A 12,722-nucleotide genomic window follows, 5' to 3' on the forward strand; every position below is an offset into this window, starting at 1 on the left:
TTCTGCACCCTCAAGGGAGGAGAAGCTGACCGTCTCCTGCCCCTTGAGTGTCCCCAAAGAAGCGGCTCCTCCAAGCCCACAGCTGGGGCAGGAAACCCGTCCGACTCAGTGTGAGGCTGGGCCACAGGAAGAAAATGGTAGTGGGCAGGGAACAACGGGGGGTTTCAGCCTTTTACTGCTAGCGTCGTCAGTACACTGCGTCCCGGGAAAGAACATCCCTTACTAATAGCATCTGATCCCCGAGACACAGCCCTAAAATGGTTCTTAAAAGCCAAGCAAACAGATCGCAGCCACCCCTGGACAGCAAGTGAGGCCTGAAGTGAGGGGGCAGCTTGAAGTCTGCCATCGTCGCAGAGTCCCTGTAGCGCTGATGGCCCCTCTGCACGGGCACGTCCAGTCCCCAGACATTCGTGGCACGTAAGAAATCCCAGGATGATGGACTATCAGCAGTGTTTTAGGGAAAATAACCCAAAAAGACCACAAGCATAAGATTTGGCCATTTTAACTCCCCATCCTGTGAAAAGTGACCTCATGCTAGTGGTTCTCCAAGGGTGGTCCCTGGACGAGCACCTGGGAATTTCTCTGGAATGCGAATTCTCGGGCCCCTCCCCAGACCTGCTGAAGCAGACTCTCTGGGTCCTTGCACCCACAAACCCCCAGGTTACTCTGCAGCACCCCACGTCTGAGCGCCGCCCATCTACCAGAAATGAGGACCAGACCCTTCTTGGCTTCCCTGCCAATCTGGGCCTTCCTGTGCCTCCCACATCTAAGAACACGGTTTCCGAGACCCAGGCTCATCCCGCCCCAGGGGCAACGGTCCCACAGACCCTACCTGCAGCCTCCACCACATCCCCTAACCACACCCACCTTCTCCCCCCTGGAAGGGCCTCCAGAAGGCTCTTCCTGCTCCACCCGGGCCGGCCACCCCATTTCCCACACCGCAGAGGGGGCTGCTTCTAGAACTGGAACCTAATCATACTACCTGCCAGCCGGAAAGCCGATGGCTTCCCACTGTCCCCAGGACAAAACCCAAGCCCACCAGCCTCCTCTGCCCACCTCCCCTCACTGACCCTCTTGGGCCACGATGGCCTCTTTTAGTTCCCAGAAGCACCCAGCGCCTTCCTGCCTCTGGGCCTCCCACATGCTGTTCCCTGTGCCTGGAACCTCCCCCTGCTCTGGGGCTAACACCTACTCATTCTTCACATCTTAGCTTAATTGGCACATCTTTGGGGAGGGGTTTCCTGGTCCACCTGTTCAAATTAAGGCCTTGTAACACTTTCTAAAAGCACCCTGCAATTTTCCTTCACTGCACTTTTGACCACTGTAATCACTTCTGTGTGTTATTTATCTAGTGACCCTAAAAGACCACAGGGCAAGAGCCATTGGCCTTGCTCAGCCCGCACGGGCCAGGTACCGGGCAGGGCGGCATCTGCTAACAGAGCCGGCCGCTTCCCCGAGTACATCCCTGCACTCCCCCCAGCCCCCAGCTATGGACCGAGGTCCCCTCCTGGGGTATGGCCTGCCTCCCTGGAGCCCCCTGCCCTGCCCAAGTCCCGCTCGTTCAAGACAGGGCCCAGGTTCACCCTCCAGACACCTTCCTCCCTGTCCACTACTCTGCCTCCCCAAATCCCAAAACGAAGTTGACCCTTCCTATTAAACAGTTACTTCAAGTTGTCATAAATCATGGACAATGTCTATTTTTTGCTTTTGGGGTTTTTTACTGGATTTCCAACAGGAGCTTGATCTCGATCTTTCTACTCCCTTTTCAAATTCTTACATCCTTTGAATGCCACGCTCCATATACAGTAAGCCTTGATACCTTTTCACTGGACTCCTCAGTACCTCCCGATAATTAAGACTTGGTTGGAAAGTTTCAAATGCTTCATTTGCAAAACTGAGGCCAGAAACTTCCGAAGTTTGGGTAGATTAGCAGTAAGACTGGAAAGAGACCCCCCACATTCCCATCAAAAGTGACTGTAAATGCCTCTCTCTCTTCCTCAGTGTTCACAGAGCACCTGCTCGGGGCAAGGCTCTGCCATTGTGGGCCCAGAATTCAAGGCCCACCTGTGCAGTCGCCCCCACACAGGCCAGGCCCGGCAAGCCCTCCTCCTGGGTGCCCTCCGGGGGTGGCCACACGGGCCTGGCCTTGCTGTCCCGGGGCTCCTGCCTTCCCTCCCTGGACACTGAGCCTTTTGAAGGTTTCCAGCTACACATACTTGAAAGAAAGCTCGAACAGTAAAATCTATTAGTGAAGAAAGCATGTAAATGGATGATGCTATCACAGGAAATGGCAGCTTTTCAGGAAAGTGGCTGGTGCCCCGTGACAGCATTTCATCGGCTCACAGAAGGCAACGTCCCTCTCTTGCCCCGGGATGCACAGGCACCCACCATCGCCACGTTGTGAAGGTCTGCCTTACTTGGGGCAGTAGAAAAGTATAAGCCCTCTCCCCTTCCACAAACTACGACAGGGCAGGGGCACCCCAGAACCTGCTGGAAAGGAACTTGGAAGGGCTGGTGTGTGGGATCCAGATTTGGCCAAATAGATCCTCGCCCTCCACTTCCTGGAAGAGGGCCTCCATTCCCCAGGGCAACCTTACGCACTCCTTTCTCGGTACAAAGGGGGAAAGGTCTGAGCAAGGTGCACCAGCTGCCCCTGTGGTTACCAGGCAGGGCCACCCCACCAGGGTCAATCACAAGGTCACAATCTGTATGGGGTCTAGGCATGGCCGCAGGAGAGTGCCAAGCCAACCACGTGTCTCCCGTGATGGCCATGGGTCCCCTGCTGTGCCCGAGCCTGGCCGCCTTGTGCAGGTGGTGAAGAACCAGGGTTCATTTCTATGGCTACAGACGTTCGTCAGCCCAAACTCTGAGATGCGGGGAAGACATCCCACCACCACCCTCACTCAGAAAGCCCAGACACCTCATTGGACTATTCTGAGTTTTGCAGGAAACTTCTAGAAAAACACAGTGTGGGTCTACAGAACACCAGCCATTCAGAGGCTTCTGCAACCCGCCACCAGTCCAACACCGACCTGGAGAGGAGCGAGGCAGCACAGACCACACACGCCAAACCTCCTCCGGAACGCAGGTCTGCGTAAAGGGGCCCGGAGCAGGAAAGAAGCCAGTAGAGCCCCTATGTACCCTCGGCAGAGCGTACGGACGGTTTTTATGAAGACTACTTCACGTGAGGTTGACCACCGGAGGTCCAGCACGCAGGGGGAGCCCCCCAGAACTCGTCCTTCTGTGTCTGGTCCGTGGCACTCAGCACGGTGTCCGCCAGGCTCCCCGACGTGCAGCAGGGCTCAGAAGGCCCTTCCTGCTGCAGCCGGGACGCCCCTCCCCCGACGGCCAGGCCGCGCCGCGCAGGGCCATGCATCCGCCCGCGGGCACTTGGGCTGTTTCCACCCCTCGGCTGTGAATGCGGGGGCACAAGCATCTCTTCGAGGCCCTGCTTCCACTTCTTTGGGTGCAGACACAGAGCTGGAACTCCGGACCGCAGGGGAACTCTGTTTCACCGTCTGAGGAGTCGCCACACTGGAACCACAGCGGCCAGGAGACCTTCCACTCCCGCCGACGGTGCCCGAGGCTTCCAACTGCCCCGCATCCTCCCAACACCCCCTATCTTGTTCATTTGCTTTTATAGTCGCCATCCTAGCGGACAGGAGGTGGGAAAAAGATGATCTTTTAACGTGACCTGCAAAAGCACTGATTTAGAAAAAGCAGCCCGGGTTGAAACATTGCAAAGCGAACACATCACAATCTTAAAACACAGGCTGCTAAAAATAACTCGGAGAGAGAGGCGTTTTCAGAGAGGCTGGTGACGCAAGTGTGAAATGAAGATTATGTCTCGTTTCTTGGCCTGGCTGGGCCTTCCCTGCCCCTCCCGGGACCATCTATGTGACAGGGGACGGATCTGGGAGCAAGGTGATGGCGTCCTGTGAGTCTGTTCCCGGCTGGGACGATTTACCAGATTCACCTCCGCAGCGCCCTCCAACACAAGTCTCCAGTGAGCCACACACGCAATGTTCTGGGAGCTGTTTGTGTTACATTTTGAAATAATTATAGAATCACAGGAAATTTCCAAAAGAGCACACAGAGGCCCCAAATACCCTTCACTCAGTCTTCCCCGACGGCCGTGTCTTATGTAACTATGGATAACATCACAGCTCCCACGTGGCCACGGCATAGTACCAACACCATGAAGGTGACCTGGGCGCGGTGTGTGTCCGTGTCGCTCCGTGTCCTGCTATCACAGCTGCAGATCTGTGGAGCCTCTTCCACAACCCAGATGCAGGAGGACTCTTCCATTCTGGAGAAGACCTCACTGCTGCGCCCCCTCTACGGTCACACCCCCTCCCGCCCTGCCACCCCAACCCCTGCTAACCACGAGGCCAGTCTCCATCTCTGACACGCTGTCGTTTCAAGAACGTTGTATAGTGGAATCGTACACGATGGGACCTTTGGAGACTGGCTTTTTTTCACTCAGCAAAATGCCCCTGAGGTCTGTTCAGGTTGTCACACGGATCCCGGACATCCCTGTTCAGTCCTGAGTTACTCCGCCGTGTGAGCACGATACAGTCAGCTGAACCGTTCACTCGCTGAGGGACACCTGGGCTTCCCCCGACTTGGGCTTTTACACATAAAGCCGCTATGAGCAATTGTGCACAGGCTTTCTGTGGTCACGACTGTCACTTCTCTGGGATACATGCCTCGAAGTGCAAGGGGTCAGCCTGGGTCGCTGACAAGTGCAGGCTTTGTTGACTAAGAAGCTGTCACAGTGTGTGAGAGGCCGGCAGTCTGCGTCCTCGCCAGCATCCGGGGTTGTCACCAAGTCTGACTGTAGCCGCTCGCACAGAGGGACCCTGGCATCGCACTGTGGCTCCACGTCGCACGTCCCTGACGGCTAATGATACTGGACAGCTTCTCGTGCACTGCTCTGCCATCTGTAAACCCTCATTAGTAGTGTCCCCTCGCGTCCTTTGCCCATTTTCTCAGACCGTCTGGGTTTTTTCTTCCCTCTTGTATTTTGAAGGTTGCCACATATCTAGATCCTTCGTCGGAAACGTGGCTCCCAAGCATTTCCTCCCACCCTACAGCAACAGCACTGCTTTGCATCCTCCCTACGGGGTCTTTGCAGAACGGAGGTTTTTAATTTGATAGAGTCCCACTCACTGATTTTCCTTTCTATGGATTATGCTTTTGGTGTCCTGTCTACGACCCATGCATAAGCCCTGGCTCCCCAAATTTCCTCCTAGCTTCCTTAGGAGAGTCTTACAGTTTTACACGTTAAAGGACATTCTCCCATTTGAATTAATGTTTGTATAAGATGTGGGGTCGAGGTTATTCTGCCTACAGATGAACAACTGGGTCAGCACCGCTGAAATGCTTCGCGCCTCTGCCCAAAACCAGCTGGCTCTCTCTGTGTGGCTATGTCTGGTTCTTTCTTCTGTTCCAACGCCCGCTGTGTCCATCCCCGGCCAGCACCACATTCGGTGGACAGCACTCACTACTGTCTTAAGTACCACAGTTTTGGAATAAGTCTCACATCAAGGTGGAGTGTTTCCTCACACTTTATTCTTCTTCTTCAAAATGGGTTAAGCCATACTCATTCCTTGACTTTCTATACAAATTTTTAGAACAATCTTGCCTTCATCGATATGAAATCTTGCTGGAATTCACACATGTAATTTTGGTAATGTTTTAGTTAACAGAATATACCCAAAATATTATCATTTCAACATGTAATTAATACAAGAATAATTAACGAACTTTGTCATATGTATCAGATCAGCCATATCAAGTGTTCAGTCCTGGTCTAGAGGCTCAGGGAAGGTTTTTTAAGCAAGAAGGACATTTTCCCACTGGGTACATGTGCCGTGAAAATATTAAAAGCATTAAGGGAAAAATCACGAAAAGGAAAGAGCAAACAAGCAAGAGCTATCTTGACAAACGTGTGCTGTGGAACATTCCTGAAAGATGGTCTGTTGGGGGGGACAGGCCCCAGGGAAGCAGCAGGTGGATAGAGAGGAATTTTGTGGCCAGTAAATTTGTGAGACATTGCAGAGTCCCATTCTGGAGTCCTGATTCACAATGGCCCCGAGAAGTCCTGCAATAAAAATCTGTTGGAATGTGTTTAGCCCAGCAGTGTCTGATCTTATTTGGGCAAGAACATTTCTGCACACACTGCTTCACACACTAGAGACCCTCAGTCCAGAGCACAGACGGGGTGCGTCCGTGCAAGGAAAGGGCCTGGTCCTGCTGTAGGGCACAGGCACCAGGGACCAGGGTGTGAGCCTGGCTCTGCCGTGTTCTGTATGTTAGACACCTCCGTGTGAGTTATTTCCTCTCCGTGGGCCTCAGTTTCCTCATTCGCACAATGAGTCCCCTTCCAGCCTGCACAGGTATGGTTTTGAAATTCTAGCTCATTGATACAACCCCATAAAACAGTGGCTCCCTAGCACTTTCCATGGCACAACTCTCACCCCCTATGACTCTGCCGTGTATCTATTTTTCAGAAACAAGCCTTCAGTGTCAGAGAGAAGCAGCACGACACAGGAATCATGCCTGGTTGCTTAGTGCAAACCCATGAACTTGGCATTGACAATTCTGTAAACTGGTTATAATCTTCAGTTCTTCCTAATCTTATCTCCCATCATACGTGACTCTCTGCTCCAGCCCAATGAAGTAATCTCCCACACCCCAGACTTTTCATTTCTGGACCTTTCTGAGCCTCCCTTACCCGCGTTCCCGCCAGCCCCACCGCCTCGCCTGGCCTCTGCCTCGTGCGGGGGCATCTCCCCCTCTCTCCCACACGGCGTGCGTGCTTTCTCCATTTGTAAAGCCCCAGGCTGCCACTGTTCATGCCCACACCCTTTCTCCCTGCCACAGTGAGGCCACCATGAGGACGGAGTTTGAGTGTGACGGGCCACTGCACAGCCGTGCCCGGCCCGGGCCTTAGTGACCATTTGAGGAACACTTCATTGCCTAGAGACTAATTTCCAAGAACCGCTTCACCCACGCTACTGGTTCCCACTCCAGAATCTGCAGGCTGATAGCGGCTCTTGAAAGCAGACGTGGGAAGCCCAGAGCCTCTCTGCGTGTCTGAGCAGGATGGACATGGAACACGGGCCTCTGCTGTGGCCACATGGCCTTGCCAGCAGCTTTCTCACTGCAGGATGGCCCCAGCTCCCCAGCTGGTACCGTGTTTCCAGACCCGGGACCCGGGACCCGGGACGTGGGGACAGGAGGCCCCTGGGCGGTGGGGCACATACCACCTGACCCGCAGGATGAAAACTGTCTTGGGCCAGCTCAAGCCACCTCTCAGGGCAGGGTCCTTGGATGACAGCGCAGCAGGACCTCCTGTTCCCATGTCTTTCTCTTCTTCTCATCCATCAAAGTGAACAGCTACGGGGCACCCGGGCGGGGCAGGCCAGCGCCCGACTCTCGATTTCGGCTCAGGGCCTGATCTCAGGTCATGGGATTGAGCCCCGCGTCAGGCTTCGTGCTCAGCTGGGAATCTGCTAGAGATTCTGTCTCCCTCTGCCCCTCCCCCTGCTCAATTGCTCTTTCTCTCGAATAAATAAATCCTTAAAAAAAAAAATAAAGGTTAACGGCTACTAACCATACACGCACTGTGGAGGCCAAAAGGCCTCTGGAAGGAAACCACTGCCCCGGTTTCTGATCGCGCCTCCCCGGCGGGGCTCTCTCCTGTCTGTCTTTCTGCCACGTCTGCTTCCACATCTGGAAAGGACAGGCCTCCGCTGAGGCCCCTGACGGCTCACCTCTGGGGGCTGCACCCTCAGTTCTCACCGCAGCCGACGAACAGGGAGCATCCCCACTCTCCCCCCGCCAGCTTCCCCAACATCGTCTTCGTTAAATCGGTGTTTGTAATATTAGGACTCTGAAAACACTCTTGACTGCTTGCTCAAACAAACTGATTAATTCATTTCCGGTACGCCGTTTAAAGGTAATGACCTATTTTTTCACACGTTCTTAGTTCTTACCATTTGTAGGTACCGTTTCGCTGCACGTGTGTGTCAGATTTTGTTGTGTGGCTCTGTGCAGGTCACGCTGCTTGTGTGTAGATTTGCTGTATTGTTTCACATAGGTTTTGTGTTGTTTCTGTGCGGCTCCTGTTGTGTGTTGTCTGCGGAGACCTTGTGTTTGTAGATTCTGTGTATTGTTGTTTCACGTCACTCTTGTGCCGTGTGCAGATTTTGTCGTATGTGCTGGTGTGCAGACCTTGCGTACAGTCTGTGTGTGGCTTCTGCCGCGGGAGGTTTGGCGGGGTGCATGTGTGTGTGCAGACGCTGCTGGGGGCGGAGGTGGCAGCACTGGGGCCAGGTGCCCATGGCTACGCCTCCCCGCGTCCTGCAACCGCGCCTCCTCACAGCGTCAGTTTGTCTGCCCCGGGTCAAGCCATCACCAGGGTGCAGGGGGCCCACCGCGCTCCCGAGCGTACCTTGGAGGCCGGACACAGGCTGGGGCTGGGCCCGTGCTTCCCCGGCGCCCGGACTCGGTTAGTGAGCCGCTCTGGACTCCTGAGTGTCCTTGCCTCCATCCTCGGGGTCACTCTCTCAATCTAGGGGCACATTTCCCAGTGGTTTCCTTGGACGGGTGTGTGGGAGGCACATCTTTTGGGAAGACTTGCCACATTTGCAGACGTCTTCATTCGTGTCTCCCACGAAAGCTGGTTCACTCAGACCAGGAAGGCAGGATGCCACGGTCCTCCCGCGTCCCGCGAGCAGGGGAAGGCTGACACCATGCCCGCCGGCCAGCCTCTGCATGGGATCCCTGCCCCCAGAAGCTTTCAGACCTTCTGTCTCACTCCACTGCCCTCACGTGTCCCAGTCTGCTTCGGGACTGAGCGCTGGTGGGGGACCCCCTCAGCCTGCAGATTTTCTTGTGTTACTTCTTTTATAGTTTCTCCTGTTTCCTCTTCCTGAACCCCTTCGTCTCATCAGAGACAACGTCTATATCTCTGACATGTACGTCTGGTTCTTTAAGAGGATTTCTGAGCAATGAGCGGAGAGAGAGGTCTGCACTCCGCCTCCCTGAAAATGCAAACCGAGGTAGCATGGCCTTTCTCGTGCAGAATAGGGCCCCACGTGACAGCTGTCTTTCTGCACACACACATTTCTATATGGGAGGCTGACATTTTCAAACCAGGCCCCCTTGGGAGCTTTGGTGATGAAAAGACCCTCATGCGTTCTTAGCAGAAGGTGGGGGAGCTCCGTGGACACAATGCAAAGTGGTGCAGGACAGAGTTCAGGGAAGTCAGGCGTGCCGGGGAGAGGGGCCCCGAGGGACGAGCAGAGACTGAGAACGCAGAATCAATTAACAGGACAGAAGCTGCCAGCTCAGAACAAGGACTCCATCAATTTCTGGACTGACGTGTTGTTAAAATCACACCTATGTTTTGGGCCACAATCAAAGGCAAATGTACTATAACTGATCAGTACATTCATTTTTAGCCTTACACAAGGCGAAACGCGTGCATCGCTCCTTCTCTAAGGCTCCTTGTCCTGCGGGGACAGGCTCTCCTCCCCGGAGCGCGAGCAGGAAGTACAGTCCTGCCCGAGCATCATCCCCGCGCGGACCATGATGTAAAGACAGCCGAGTCTCGAAGAGTGTGCCTCCAGCTGCATTAAGGGCAGGAGGCCGTTGGGCGGCGGCGTTCTGCGGACGTGTGCGATCCACCAAGGCTCACGGCTATAAGCTGGACATGCGGATCATGCTAGACACCAAGAACGAGCCAAACGGAGCCAGTAACCCATGGGACAGACCAGGCAAAGAAAGGCATCATCTCTGAGAAACCCAAGATTCAATTTTGTGTGAGTTTGTGAAACTCCGATCCTGCAGGCTCGGGAAGGCTCAGGGGAGGGTCTAGAGTTAGATTTCTGTGCATTTCAGAAGGGCCCCCACTGTGACCGAGAGCTGCCCCCCTGCGCCACTCCAAGGGCTCAACACCCCAAATTATCCATGGCCAGCTTCCAGCTTCCATGACCCCTTCTTGTTTCCTGTTTCAGAAACTCTCTTCCTCCATCTGTCAAACTCCTACCCAGTCTTGGGCACCTCATCCAATGCCCGCCCCCTCCGCAGGGCCCTCCTGGCCACACCAGTCCTGCCGGACACAGCCCGCCACGCCCACTTTTCCCTGGAAGACCCAGGCCACCTGCACCCTCCTCAGTACACACCTCTCTCTGCAAGTTTCGGCCCTGGAAGGTTCACAGCAGCCTCAACCAGAGCTCACTCATTAAAACAAAAATGTTTTCCTTACATCACCTCCCCCATGGCTCTAAAGCCCCATTTCTGTTTCTTTCTATTGCGAAACTCCTGGGAAGAACTCTGTTGGCTTCCTCATCTCCTGTTCTCTCTTGAAAGGGAGGATTCGCTCCCATGGCTCCACCCAAGCGAGCCCATCAGCCCCAGCGCCTTTGTCTTAACGAGTCAGCCCTCCATCAGCGCTAGGCATGGGGGGGGCGGTCTGCAGGCAGCCCTCACGCCCTCCCTCTGGAAACTCCCAGTCTTCCTTAGTCTCTCTGGGGGCGCCTTCCTGTCTCCTGTCCAAAGCTGCCCCCGGTGTTGGTGGTGGTGGGGGTAACCCAGGCTGCCCCTGGGTCCTCTCTCCCTCCAGACCCAGCACCTGCTCCCGTGTCACCTCCCATGCCCGTGTCCCCAATCCAGCCCTTAGTCCAGCCCTCCGCCCCTGACCCCACCTGACACCTGGTTCCAGGCACCAGCGACCTCTTTGCTGACATTTCCTGCACTGGAGCTGACAGCTTAAACTGCTCGTCCCTAGTTTTAACAGCTGCAAGGGACATAATTTCCAGCATATTATAAATATTGGCTTCTTAAAATAAAACCGTTAGGTCACTCTTCTAAACATGACTATTGGAATCAAGCACAACAGTGTGACATCTACTGCCATCTGTTTACGAAGCACAGGCACGAGCTTTCCCTCCACCGTCAGGAAGTTCACGGCCCTTCTTTGTCTGGGATCTGCATCCCCCTCCCTGCAGACACTAAACACACTGCTCCGTGCTCTTGCCTGAAATGACGTTAGTGCCCACCCTGCAAATACGCACATCAATTTATGCACATCAGTCAAATCCGTCTTGATTTTCTAGGACCAGAGCGTGTGATCGCTTCTTCCGGGTTGAGTTAGCACTGCAGTAACTGGAACCCCACTGATCCAAACAAAACGACAGCACACATTTCGATAAACAGTCACCCAACATAGAAGCCATGCCTGATGAAGCAGAGAAGCCTTTCCCCAGCCGGTTCACCTGTCACGGACACACGCTCACATCTGTTCCTACTCTTCGTTTCTGTCAATGTGAGTGCAAGGAGCCTCACTCCACACATGGGTAACCGGGAGTGAGCAGCTCCTTACCGCAGTGTCTCTCTCATGCAGCCACTCATCGGTGACCACCGTGACCGCCCAGGGTCCCCACCTCCTCCGTCGGCACAAGGACACCTTCCGTCTGCCGAAAGCCTGAGGTCTCTGACCCACAGCGAAGCCACTCCCCCGACACCCACATAGCTGTTGGATCCTGAGGTTTCTGTACCCCAGGGCCACGGCCCACCCCAGGACTGGGGGTGGGGGTTGCTCTCTCCTGGACTCCGAGAGAAACGACCCTTTCTCAGGATCAGAGTGCGCAGCAAGGCGAGGACGCAGACTCTAGGCCCTGAGCAAGGGTTTCTCCCACTGCAGAGCGGCAGTTTAAAGACGCCACTGTCTGCAGGGCCCTGATTGCCCTTGATCACCACCCCCTCCTCCACAGTCTCCCTCAACCTGTCACCTGCACCTCAATAAATGGCACCTCCAGTCACCCACCACACATTCCCCAACCAAACCTGCAGCAAGGCCTCCTGGCTCTGGAAATACCCTTTGTCCTGGTTCCTCCTTTGCCTCCTGCCTCCACCCTGTTTGCAATGGAATCTTGTCAGGCCCGGATTCCCCACATGGCAAGCATGGGGTCATCTCTAAAATGACACAGATCTTGTCCCAGCCTAGCCCAAAGCCCTCCGTGGCACCCACTGGGCAGCAGGATGCCCTCTGAATGGCTGACAGCCTGTGTGGCCCTCCTGGGCTTTCTCCCCTCGGTCACACCGCCTTGCTCATCCTTGGGCACACAAAGCGTGTTCCACACAAGGCCTCTGCACCTGCCACTCCTCTACCCCTGCCACTCTCACCCTGGACGTCCAGGAGCGCCTCACGGCACTGGCTGCAGCCCAAATGTCCCCCGCTCAGACTGCCTGTGTGTCCACCCCTACCCATGCCCCCACCTGCTTCCTGTTCCCCTACTTGCTCTAACCATGGTCCACCTAACCGAGTTTTACTGTTTCTGGTCAATGCCTCCCTCCCTTCCTTCAGAACATCGGATCCAAAAGGCAGGGCTTTCTCTCTCTCCTGTTCTCTGCAGTGCCCAGCACATGATAGGCCCACACTCAATAAATATTTGTGGAATGAATGGCCAAAGGGATGAAAACGCACACCCGTGAACTGTTTGAGGTGAGCTGGGACTGTACCACCCACCCCTTACAAGTGTGACAAGAAGACTGAGAAAGCACATAAGTCGTCACTGAACAAACTTAGCCTCTGAAATCATGTGTGTATCAGAAACGTACCTTAAATCTCCCTTAAGTCTGCAAAATGGGAGGAGTGTTCTTTTACTGGTTTTCTCCCCAGATAATGATATCAAAAGAATGATAATGAG

At 54.6% G+C, this 12,722-nt stretch overlaps 1 protein-coding gene across 2 annotated transcripts in view; it reads right to left on the reverse strand.

Annotated features, from left to right (window-relative positions):
* PRDM15 (PR/SET domain 15) overlaps positions 1-12,722 on the reverse strand; it is a 67,838-nt gene that overhangs the window by 53,348 nt on the left and 1,768 nt on the right. The gene's annotated exons all lie outside the window — the stretch shown is intronic.

The sequence above is a fragment of the Ursus americanus genome, chromosome 4 (genome assembly GCF_024610735.1).
Source record: "Ursus americanus isolate L20-20 chromosome 4, mUrsAme1.1.p, whole genome shotgun sequence".
In the NCBI taxonomy this organism is placed as follows: Eukaryota; Metazoa; Chordata; class Mammalia; order Carnivora; family Ursidae; genus Ursus; species Ursus americanus.